The sequence below is a fragment of the Anabrus simplex genome, chromosome X (assembly GCF_040414725.1).
Source record: "Anabrus simplex isolate iqAnaSimp1 chromosome X, ASM4041472v1, whole genome shotgun sequence".
NCBI lineage: Eukaryota > Metazoa > Arthropoda > Insecta > Orthoptera > Tettigoniidae > Anabrus > Anabrus simplex.
Window position 1 is genome coordinate 199,103,133 of NC_090279.1, and position 13,288 is coordinate 199,116,420.

Sequence of the window (13,288 nt, forward strand, 5' to 3'; positions counted from 1 at the left end):
GGAATCAGAGATAAGGCTGTTTGCAGATGATGTTATTCTGTACAGCGTAGTAAATAAGTTACAAGATTGTGAGCGGCTCCAGGGTGACCTCGATAGTGTTGTGAGATGGACGATAGGCAATGGTATGATGATAAACGGCTTAAAAGTCACATTGTGAGTTTCACAAATAGGAAAAGTCCTCTCAGTTTTAATTACTGTGTTGATGGGGTGAAAGTTCCTTTTGGGGATCATTGTAAGTACCTAGGTGATATAAGAAAAGATCTTCATTGGGGTAATCATATAAATATGATTGTTAATAAAGGGTACAGATCTCTGCACATGGTTATGAGGGTATTTAGGGCTTTTACTTACTTACTTACTTACTCCATGGCTCTACGGTCCTTTAAGGACCTTGGCCTCCTTGACCACAGCTCTCCAGTCGTCCCAGTCTTCAGCACGCCTACGCCACCTCCTGACTCCAACGGTCCTCAGATCAGTCTCCACATTCTCCAGCCATCTCATCCGGGGCCGACCTATCCTTCTCCTGCCCCCAGGGTGTCCTGTCAGTGCTTTCCTTGGAAGTCTTCCCTCCTCCATCCGTTGTACATGCCCCAGCCATCCAATTCGTCTCATTTTGATTGATGTCACCAAGTCCGGCTCCTTATACAATAATCTTATTTCTTCATTTGTTATGATTCTCCAGAAATCTCCCTCCTTCACCGGTCCAAATATCTTCCTCAGTACTTTCCTTTCCCACACATTTAATCTCCTCTCTGTGGCCTCAGTCAATACCCATGCCTCACCCCCATACATAAGCACTGGTTTAATTATTGTTTTGTAGAAAGTCAGTTTTAATTTCCTGCTTAAGTTTTTACTTCTCAGAAGGGGATTCAGTGCCCTGTAGGATCTGTTGGCAGCCTTAATTCGATTTACAATATCTGTCTCAACTTTATTTTCTGATGTTATTACTGAGCCAAGATATGTGAAGCTATCTACTGCTTCAAAGCTGTAACCATCCACTTGGAGTTTTTCAGTGTTCCTTCCATTTCTCTCCGTTACCATATATTTAGATTTAGCCCAAGGACCCAGCCGCATCTTTCAGCTCCCTCAAGGCAGTTGTAAGTGCCTCGTTACTTCTAGCAGATATCATCACATCATCTGCATAAGCCAAAATCTGGATCAGTCTATTGTAAATATTACCACCCGGATTAGTAGTTACTGATCTTATAGCTTTCTCCAACACTAGATTAAATAACACTGGTGATAAGGGGTCTCCCTGCCTTAGGCCTTCTTCGGTTCTGAAAGATCTTGACAGACTTCCCTGCACTTTTACCAGACTTCTGCTGTTCTCCAGGGTTATCTTAGTCAATTTTATTAACTTCTGTGGGAATTTAAACTCCTTCATTGTTTCCCACAATGTCGATCTCTTAACTTTGTCATAGGCTTGTTTAAAATCTATAAAAAGATGCCCTAGTCGAACGTTGTATTCATATGTCTTTTCCAGAGTCATTCTCATGGTGAAAATATGGTCCATCGTCGATCTTCCAGGTCTGAAACCAGCTTGGTACTCCCCTATAATTCTTTCTGCTCTACTACTAACTCTCTTTGTTATGGCTGTAGAGACGATTTTGTAAACTACATGGTTATGAGGGTATTTAGGGCTTGTAGTAAGGATGTAAAGAGGGAGCATATACGTCTCTGGTAAGACCACAACTTGAGTATGGTTCCAGTGTATGGGACCCACACCAGGATTACTAGTCCGACTCGTTGGCTGAATGGACAGTGTACTGGCCTTCGGTACAGAGGGTCCCGGGTTCAATTCCCGGCCGGGTCAGGGATTTTAACCTTCATTGGTTAATTCCAGTGCCCCGGGGGCTGGGTATTTGTGCTGTCCCCAACATCCCTGCAACTCACACACAACACATAACACTATTCTCCACCACAATAACACGCAGTTACCTACACATGGCAGATGCCGTCCACCCTCGTCGGAAGGTCTGCCTTTCAAGGGCTGCACTCGGCTAGAAACAGTCACACAAAATTATTATACCAGGATTACTTGATTCAAGAACTGGAAAAAATCCAAAGAAAAGCAGCTTAATTTGTTCTGGTGATTTCCAACAAAAGAGTAGCGTTACAAAAATGTTGCAAACTTTGGGCTGGGAAGATTTGGGAGACGAGCTGCTCGATCAAAAAGCTGGAAGATTTTCAATTACTGTAAGTCTCTGTGAAGAATTTGAATTTGATACGGAAAATGAAGCTGATTACTTGCAACAAGTGGTATGTTCCGAGCTGTCAGTGAAGAGATGGCATGGGAGGACATCAGTAGACGAATAAGTGAGAGTGGTGTCTCTAAAAGAAGGAAAGATCACAATATGAAGATAAAGTTGGAATTGAAGAGGACAAATTGGGGCAAATATTCATTTATAGGAAGGGAGGTTATGGACTGGAATAACTTACCAAGGGAAATGTTCAATAATTTTCCAATTTCTTTGCGATTATTTAAGGGAAGGCTAGGAAAACAAGAGATAGCACGGAAGTTATTTTTATGTACATTGCATAGGTTATGTCTTTAATAAACAGCTATTCATGTCCGGCTCCACAGCTAAGTGGTTAGCGTGCTGGCCTTCGGTCACAGAAGTCCCGGGTTCGGGGACTTTAACCTTAATTGTTTAATTTCTGTGAAAAATGTCATTTATTTTAAAGTGAGAGAAAGTCTCACGCGCGACCATTCACGTTACATTTCGGCTAGCTACCACTCGCGGGTTAAAAAATCAATTTGTTTACAAACCCTCTTGTCTTATCAGTTAATTCTTTGCTTTATTTTGTTTCATTATTAACAAAATTATTTGCTGAAATACGCACAAAATATCGTTCGCCCCGGCTAACCGATTTCTATAGCGCCACATCAAGTAGTGGACATTTTGTATGTGCTGTGAGGAAGGGTAGCAGGGGTATATTTTTGCCAAGGTCATGGACACTGACGTAGTGAGGTGTGATTCACCCGCTTCTCGCTCGCATTCGTTATCTGGCAGTCTTTTTAGTGTCTGTTAGTTCGTTAGTTCTGTAGTCAAATACCTACTAAACGATTTTAATTGTACCTACTTCTATTCAATTGTAATACATGTGTAATATTGTTCCTATGGTGAAAGTTTTATTCTATAGTATTGAATTAAAATCCCCACAATCAATCAATACCGCACTTAAATTGCCTCTCTGTCGAAATTCGCTCAGAGACCATAAAAAAAGCTTACCATTTTGTAGCTTTTCTTTTTCAGTTTTGATGTATATAAAACCCCAAGGTACTGTTTGTTGTCTGTAATCTTTTTGCCCCCGCACTTCTAATTCCCAATCGCCGCTACTGGTAAGGGTATTCGGTATCCTTATGCGTTGGTTCTTTTACTCGTGAATTTTGTATAGGAACATGGCCAACTGGATCCTTCGCCGCGCTCCGTAAGGAGCTAGCTGGAGCGACGCATCAAGTCGGCCGTGATAGGAAGCAGCAAAAAAAAATCAAATAGTTGGTACTTGCCGTATTAAAACATAATATTAACTTGGTTAATTTATAAACAGTTCAACATTGATGGACTTATTAAACATCTTCCGGAAAATTATATTCTGTATGTAGCATGTTAAGAAGTTATCACGTGTCACAATAATTGCTAGCGTCAGCATGTAAAACCCCCGAGTTCTATCAGTGGCGCTAAGTGTGCACTGTGCACTTCAGACTTCACTGCTCAGCTGTTGGCTTCGTGTTTGTCAGGGGGGTGACAGTCGCATAGACCCTACGCTTCTGAGGGCTAAGCCCAGACTGAGTAATTTTTCCCTACGACCAACATGCTTCGAGGTTGTACCTGACGTCACTTCACCAAACTTCACGTGACAAATACGGGAGCTCCTATTGGTAGAAACAACTCCCGATTGCTATTGGTCGATTTCGAGTTGAGAATTCCCGGTCGATGGGGCAGTTTGTCGCTGTCGTAGTTTGTAATTATGTGTTTTGAAGTTGCCAACCCGTTTTTAATTTCGTTTTCACTATATGCGGGTATGTTATTAATAACAATAACATGCGTAACACATATTTATGTCACGTTATGGTCTTTCGGCTGAAATAAATTCGTAATTATTGCTTTGATAACCACGTGTGAGACCAGTCTACTTTGTCATCTTTGTTTATCTTTATTTTCGTTTTCATGCTCTGCGGGTGTTTTTCAGTGAAATTCTGAGTGGAATTTCTTGTTTGAAGAAGTAGAAGATATTTGAGGTAAGAATTCCTTATTATTCTTGTTTTATTAACCTCCTGAGGCCGGAATATAAAATGCATATCACACCAATTAAAATGAAATTCCAATAAATATAACACCAACTTTTCGGCCTACTCAGAGTTATATTTAGTTTATTGTTTAAAATATTTTTTGCGGGATATTTGATTCTATTTTAAACAGTGTCCTCTTAAAAGAACACTAGGCCACAGGAGGTTATGTAAGTTATTAAGTTGATGATTGATAGCTGTTTCTGTTCCCAAAAATATCTTTTTTAAAAGTATTTTTTCGTGGTGGTTGTTATTAATAACAATAACATGTGTATCATACTTATTTATGTCATGTTGTGTCCTTTCGGCTGCAATAAATTCTTAATTTATTAAATTCAGTTGATGTAGTCCTATTATTTCTGATAAGCCACTGTCGTTTTGATGGTATTGAATTTAGCAGTAAAAGTATAAACTGTAGATAGTGCTCTTAATTATTTCCTTCTATTTCTTTTTATTCCTTAGAATGGAAAGTGCCAAATTTGTGGGATATACACCAATAGCGAAGAGTTCTGGCAGCAGGGAATCTTATCTTATTTCACCATTTCCCTGTTCCTAGACGTGATATTTGCAAAAAGTGGCTGGACATTGTGGGAATCCGAAAGTTGCGGCAGCTTTCTTCAAAGCAGCTGAGGAACCACACTATGTGTTTGAGACATTTTCGCTGCTCCAGCTATCCAGGACCTCTATCGAAGATACTGTCTCAGATAGAAGTAAGTAATTATTATCATTATTAATATTATTAATGGTCACAGTACTGTGACATATCAAATTTTCCTGTTGTTTATTTCAAATTGCTCTCTGGAGGTAATTATGGTAAATTCAACAGTGGCAGACAAGGTTGAACCTCGTTTCTCATAATGAAAGTCACTGTAATGTCCGTCATACCTAGTCTTGCCTTACCTAGCAAGTTGAAAAGAGCAAAATCAGTCCTTTAATATCCCTCAATACAGTCAAGTGCTTAACGAATTTTGGTGGACAGCATGCTCAGTGTAATTTTATTCCTGTTATTCCTACCTTAAGAACTGTAGGAAGACCATAATAACTATAGATATATTTATAAATGAATGATGATTGCATTCACTGTAGTAGGGGAGAAAAAAATTCATATCTTAGTGATTTTTTTTTTTTTTTTTCCATATAGATGTGCCTCGACATAAGTCTGGACGTCGGTCAGGTCCTTCGGCTGCTATGAGTTCCGCTGCTGCTGCTCCCACTGCCTCCACTCCTGTTACCGGTACTGCTGCTACTTCTACCACTGTTACTATCACTTGTAGTATTGCTGTTTCTACTACTACAGCCAATAGTGATACTGTTGAACCCTTACCAAAATGCTTAATTCCTTTTCATTTCCTACAGGCATTGGCACGGCTTTCTTCTAAGTGTTAGAATCTCGAGTCAGAACTGTGAGTAGGCTAGTGATCAAAAAGTTTGGTCCCTCATTTGTAATGAAGTTTCTTTGTCTTCTAGACTTCATTACAATGTTACTTTGGATTAAATTGGTGGGTACAAAGGCTATGGACACCTAGGATGTACCAATGGATTTGCTGTCATGCCACCGGGCGAGTTGGCCGTGCAGTTAGGAGTGCACAGCTATGAGCTCGCATCCAGGAGGTAGTGGGTTCGAACCCTACTGTCGGCAGCCCTGAAGATGGTTTTCCGTGGTTTCCCATTTTCACACCAAGCAAATGCTGGGGCTGTACCTTAATTAAGGCCACGGCCGCTTCCTTCCCACTCCTAGCCCTCTCCTGCCCCATCGTTGCCATAAGACCTCTCTGTGTCGGTGTGACGTAAAGCAACTTACAAAAAAAAGTTACGTCCCGCGAAATCGACTGCTTGCATGCTATTCCACGCTAATCCAGACACTGCTCGCGCACGACACTACCGATGTAACTCGTGCAATTATGCTGACAATGATGAAGATTTTTCATTTAAATAAACAGTTTTACAGTGTTTACATTTTAATTTGGAACACATAATGACTGAAATATGTGTAGCCTCTGTAGCTCAGGTAGCAGCGCGGTGGCCTCTCACCGCTGGGTTCCGTGGTTCAAATCCCGGCCACTCCATGTTAGATTTGTGCTGGACAGGGCGGAGACGGGACAGGTTTTCTCCGGGCACTCTGGTTTTCCCTGTTATCTTTCATTCCAACAACATTCTCCACTGTCATTTAATCTGTCAGTCATTAATCATTGCCCCAGAGGAGTGCGACAGGCTTTGACAGCCGGCACAATTCCTATCCTCGCCACAAGATTGGACCTCATTCATTCCATACCTGGCCAGCCCCGTGGTGTAGGGGTAACATGCCTGCCTCTTACCCGGAGGCCCCAGGTTCGATTCCCAGCCAGGTCAGGGATTTTTACCTGGACCTGAGGGCTGGTTCGAGGTCCACTCAGCCTACGTGATTAGAATTGAGGAGTTATCTGACGGTGAGATAGCGGCCCCGGTCTAAGAAGCCAAGAATAACGGCCAAGAGGATTCGTTGTGCTGACCACTGACACCTCGTAATCTGCAGGCCTTCGGGCTGAGCAGGGGTCGCTTGGTAGGCCAAGGCCCTTCAAGGGCTGTAGTGCCGTTTGGTTTGGTTCATTCCATACCTGACCCGGTCACTGACTGGAAAATAGGTTGTAGGTTTTCAATGACTGAAATATGTATTAATATTATGTAAACCAAGTGAGTTAGGAGCACGCAGCTGTGAGCTTGTTTTTTGGGAAATAGTGGGTTCAAGCCCCACTGTACCGGGCGAGTTGGCCATGTGGTCAGAAGCACGTGGCTGTAAGCTTGCATCCCGAATCCGACTGTCGGCAGCCCTGAAAATGTTTTTCCGTGGTTTCCCATTTTCACACCAGGCAAATGCTGGGGCTGTACCTTGATTAAGGCCACGGCCACATCCCTCCAATTCCTAGGCCTTTCCTATCCCATCGTTGCCATAAGACCTATCTGTGACGGTGCAACGTAAAGCAACTAGCAAAAAAAAAAAAAGAAAAAAACATTGTCGACAGCACTGAAGATGGTTACCGTGGTTTCCCATTTTCACAGCAGGTAAATGCTGGGGCTGTACTTTAATTAATGGCCATGCCTGCTTTCTTTCCACTCCTAGCACTTTCCTTTCCCATCATCGCCATATGATCTATCTGTGTCGGTGTGATGTAAATTAACCTGAAATATTGTATAATTAGCAGATATCTAGGTTATGATAGCCGGGCGGTCCGTGAAAGGTCCTAGGGAGAGCACTGTGTATGGGTTCAATATTGTTGAAGACTTAAAATTAAACAATTTCAATTTGCAAAATCGTATTGATTGGGTATTAAAGTTTTTAATTTTGTATTACAAAACACCCAGCACGTAGGCTACACAGTGTGGTCACATATCTGTGAGATTGCACTTGGGCAGTGGTGTGTTCGAGTCCCACTGGCGGCAGCAGTGAAGATGGTTTCCCTTCTTTGCAATAGGCAGGCAGATATACTAAGGCCGTACCTTAATTAAGGCCACAGCTGCTTCCTTCTGAGACCCATTCCATCGTTGCCATCAATCGGTGCTATATAAAACTCATAGCCAAAAAAATGAGACATCGTTATGAAGCCCATAACATGATTATAATTGTTCATAAAGGTGGAAAACAAGTATATTCATGTTCTGTGTTCTTATTCAAAATATGCCAAACATCTGCATGTTTCGGGCTCCATTTGTCTTAATTGCATTCATAATGACTTTTGTAAGTTCCTGCCGTAGAGTTGTATAATCGAACATTTTATTTAAACTTCATGGGACATTTTTTATTATTATTAATATTATAAGGAGCATTAAGCATATCTGCTAAATGGGAAGTGAAAAACTGTGACGTTATTTTTCAGAACAATGAAAGTTTCAAACGTGTGGTTTACTGTCCTCATAGTCTGTTCCTTTATATGAGCTCATAATTTCTGTAGAATTGTGTGATAATGATCAAATACTCAAGTGGAAGTGTCATGTGGTATTGTCTGGATGAATTTTATAAAGAAGTCTTAGTTTTGGTTTAAGCATCCATTTCTAACAAAGGTATTTTCACTGAAAATTTTGTATTTTGGAAACAATTTCTCATCAGAACACAGGAAATATTTTATGATCTCTCTCCTCTCTTATTTGCAATTTGTATGCACATCTTCCTCAACTGAAATGTGTACTGGTATGTATTCAGTGTGCAAGTAACTAAATTAGTATTTGTGAATTTTGTGATGTTGGTAACTCATTTGATGTGATGGTAACAATTGTGCAAACTTTCCTTACCGTAGTTCTCCCCCTGTGAGTGGGGGCAGTAGAATAATACCCACGGCATCCCCTGCCTGATGTAAGAGGCAACTATAAAGGGTGCCATGGGAGCTCCGAGCTTGGGTAGGCATCCGTGGAGCCCTTAGGTGAATCCTGGCATTGCTTCCACTTGTGCCAGGCTCCTCACTTTCATCTACCAAAATCCCATCTACCTCGGTCACCACCTGTTCTTTTCTGACCCTGACTGTATTACGTATGGAAGCCTAGAGAGTCTTATTTTCACGCTCTTCATGGCCCTGGTCTTTCTTAGGCCAATACCTCCATTTTTTCGTAGTGTCGACCCCCTTCGATTTCTTCTCTCCGATTAATATATAGAGGATTGTTGCCTAGTTGTACTTCCTCTTGAAATAATAATCACCACCACCACCACTCTTATCGTAGTCGGTGCGATAAAACTGATTAAGACATAAATGATCGGAAATTGCATTCTTTATAACTTTTGTTATGTAGTTCTTTTCAATAGGACCAATCATCCAGGGTGAATAAAATTATTTATAGCCTACATTGTAGTGGCATATTCCCCGACATAAAATACCAATTTTCAATGAATTCTGTTCAGCCATTTTCTTGTGACAGAAATTATGAAAATTTAACACCCGGATAGTACGAGTCCCTGTGATTAGTACACCTAGGTAAGGAAGACCATAGGTTTGCGTTGCCTGTAAATGGCGCCGCAATGTGAGAAACGCCATGGGTGTGTGTTACATGTGCGCATTACATTACCTGTGAGTAGTACCATCCGCGAGTCTACGCTACTTTTGATTAGTATCGCAACATGACAAATACCGTGGTTGTACTTTCCCAGCGATAAATACCATTATGAGGGGCAGATGACCTGGTTTTTGGACCCCTTTAGATTACAAGCATCATCGATTCAGGATTGTGCTTTAGAAGCAGTCCCTTGGTCAGTAATACTTCTGCTTAACGCTAGTTGCTGGCAATGTGGGGCATTACAGGTCGAATCCACTGATTGTTCTAAATTCGTATCCATCCATTCATTCTTCGTCATTGTGTTTTGAACCCTGGTCAGTAGATGATTTTGGACTTTGAAATTGTTATTATATTTATCTCATTTCATACCATTAGGGGTCGATGACCTAGATGTTAGGTCCCTTTAAACAACAAGCATCATGGCAAGGAGATTTGTGGTGAAGGCGAGATGTTTGGTGGCCTTGACATATACTAGGAACTGTCCCATCATTCGCCTTACTCCAGGCGAAAGGAAGACCGTTCTCAGGACAGCCAGTGGTAGGGAAACAGCCTCTTTCTGTGTCTCAAATGCAGAGGTGTAAAGCCATGGCCACCCTTCCTCTGTTCGGTTGGCCGGTCAGAGTGCAGTGCTGTCAGACCACGGATTAGCCTACTCTGCAACCACTGACACAGATTTCTGCCTTTGATGTACAGTAGGTACAAATGGCACCGTATTTGAAGTGAATTTCCACCGCCTTTGACTGGCATTTTGATTAGGTCACAGCAAAGCCCCTTGCACACGGTAATGTTGTGGAAGGTAGCAGCATGTTGTTCATAATACTGTACATAAATTAGCGACCAATTCCTTGAACGTAGATCTTAATGGGTTGAGCTATTTTGTGACGTGGCATGCGATTGTTTTGTGCTGGATCAGCTGCCATATTATTGTACGTAGATCCTGATGCTACATATTTCTTTCAATTTATTGGAACTCCTCCCCTGCGGATGGACTGAAAGGAAGCATTATTTGTACTTCCTGCATGTTGTAAGAGGGGAACAATCACAGAATCTGTAATCGCTTTCTTGTCTTTTAAGCCCATAAACATATTCATGATTCTATCCTTTTCCATGTAACAGAGAAATATAGATATATCTTACTGTCACATGAAATAGAACATTTTTAAGTACTGTAAATACAAGGATTGCATACATTTTTGTAGCTTGACATGGTTTATTATCTAAATGCAGATGACTGATTGAATGATATGCTGTGTTTTGATGCAATATGTAGGAACAGAGTATGTGCTATCCTGTCTTGGTTTCTTCAAACACTACTCTGCCAGAGACTTGCCATCCTCTAGCAGATACAAAAGTACAAATCTCAATATTCCTCAGTGTGTGGCCCTACATGCCTCATTTGACAGACTGAAAGATGTATCATATAGTAAGTTTCTTGAGATAATACAAATGATGTTGCCATAAGCTTTTGACTTGTGTTAGACTCCAAAAAGAGAGAAAAGTATTTATTATATTGTAACTTGACAGTTCCAGTCTTTCTTTCATAAATGAATGATTTTGTGTTGTATTGTATTGTTTTCTGGCTGATGAATATTAATTCATGATTAACACTACTGAATGTAACATAATGAAATTATGATATACTATGATCACAAAAAATTTGTGGCAATTTCTACACAATTTTTATACCTGTAATACTGTGGATAGTAGGTAGAATATAGCTCCATAAATCAAAAGATCATGTTTAATTTCAATTTACCTTTGAATCCTACAAACTCCCTCCTTAGCATATGAGTTTCCTTTAATCATTTTGGTTCCTGTGTATAGCTTTCTTTCTTTCTTACATTGTATTTATATTTCATTTTCTGCATAATACTATTGACTATTGAGGTTGGCTCAGTGTGTGTTAAAGGGGACCGAGGTACGAGGTGATGTTAGTGTCTATTTCTGTCGTAGTTCATAATCAGAGATAATTATTGCCAATCCCACTCACCTTCTGGTCACTTCCTCCCTCCCACCCTTTGCAAGTTAGCTTCTTTTTTCCTCAGCAGAAAAAAGCAGCACAGGTCAGTCCAGTTAATCCCTTCCTTCATGGCTTTGTGAATTAGTAAAAATAAAATTATAATAAGCAGCACAGGCTGGTAAGCTTCTTTTCTCCAGCAAGAAAAAAAGAAAAATAGAAAAAATAATAATAATAATAATAATAAAGCACAGGCCAACCTTTAGGTGTATCATTGTTCAGAATGAAGTATTCCAAAAAAAAAGAGGTAAGAGAAAGAAAGGAAAGAAGAAGAAAGATATGAAAGAAAAGAAATGAATATATTTAAGAAAGGGGGTGGGAGGGAGGGTGAGAACCTGGGTACCCGACGCGACCCGCGCTAAACGATTTAAATCGCCCGCCCGGTAATTTTAGTTTTTCCCTACGACCACTACGAGCGCTAACGTGCAATTCCTGGTAGTCGTTGCGTCAGCCGCTGTGTACGGAAGTTAAAAATAACGTTGAGTGTCGACTCTTACTTATTCTCTTTGGTGTTTGTGGCGGTTAGCATCCGGCACAGATAGTTCTATACACTGTGTTGTGTTACAGTTAATTTTGGTGAGTTAGAAAAGTGTAGTTTGTTTTGTCTGTATAAGTTAGTATAACCATACTGTATAGGGGTATCGCTTATGTAACATACAGAACAGTAAGGCCCGTCTACACATTAAAAGCAAAAGGTACACTCAATCGCACAAAGGTTGGCTGTCGCAGAAGATGTCTTTCTTTCCAAATTCTCTTGTTTGAATTAGGATGGAGTTATTGTGTAGATTGTTCTGTATGTATTAAGGGCCCATAGGTACTATAAAGTCCCACGGAAATTCCTGCTAAAGCATACTGGTACCGGTACCCATTTTGCAATTTTTCGTAACATTGTGCAATAGTATGGAATTATTGGAATTGGACTGTGGGTAGGGTGACCAACTCTACATTTTCAAATGGAGGGCACGCTTACTATAAAAGGGGGAATGAAATGAAATGAAATGTCGAAAATTATGGCTTTTGGTGCCGGGATATCCCAGGACGGGTTCGGCTCGCCAGGTGCGGGTCTTTCTATTTGACACCTGTAGGCGACCTGCGGGTCGTGATGAGGATGAAATGATGATGAAGACAACACATACACCCAGCCCCCGTGCCATTGGAATTAACCAATTAAAGTTAAAATCCCCGGCTTGGCCGGGAATCGAACCCGGGACCCTCTGAACCGAAGGCCATTACTCTGACCGTTCAGCCAACGAGTCGGACATAAAAATGGATGACAAATGGAATTTTAATTTTGAAACAAAGTTTAGTTTTGCAAACTTATTGTTATGTTGATGAAGCTGCTGAATTTGTAACTTTTTTTTTTTTGGTAATTCTTACCGACTGCAACCATTTTGACAGGAATGATGGATTGTTTTCTTGTAATAAGTACTTGTAAAACTCTCCACATGGCTTGTTTTCAAAATTGTATTCCACTATTGAAATAGTCCGGCTCCATGGCTAAATGGTTAGCTTGTATGCCTTTGGTACAGAGTCGCAGGTTCGATTCCCGGCTTTAATTGGTTAATTCCGATGGCTTCAGCATTTGAATTCATCATAGGTAGGGCCCTTGACGCGCAGGTCGCCTATACGGCGTCAGATTAAAAGACCTGCACTAGTCCACTCCGGAGGCCACACACCATTATTATTCGTCAGCCGCTGCTCGTTCCGAGAATGCAATTTTCTTCTGCAGTCCCTCTTAAAGTCTATTGGCTCTGTGGAGATGTCGCTGATGACTGAGCAAGCCAATCTTAGCATGTAACATGCGGCCACACAAGTCGCATCTAAATGCGGGTGGAGGACGCGGTTGGGTCTGACGTAGTTTCCGCTTTTCATGTGTTTCAATTTCTTGTCTGCAACGTGCCTGCTCAAACAGTGAGACACCTTCTGCGATAGCTTTGCGCCAGAGAACACGGTTTTGTGCAGTT

At 41.1% G+C, this 13,288-nt stretch overlaps 1 long non-coding RNA gene across 1 annotated transcript; it reads left to right on the forward strand.

The window, feature by feature from the left end:
• Positions 1-3,906: 3,906 nt before the first annotated feature.
• LOC137503106 (uncharacterized) lies at positions 3,907-5,855 on the forward strand. Its single transcript, XR_011019051.1, has 3 exons — positions 3,907-4,243; positions 4,848-5,001; positions 5,433-5,855. It is a non-coding gene; the product is annotated as an uncharacterized lncRNA (long non-coding RNA).
• The last annotated feature ends 7,433 nt before the right edge of the window (positions 5,856-13,288 follow it).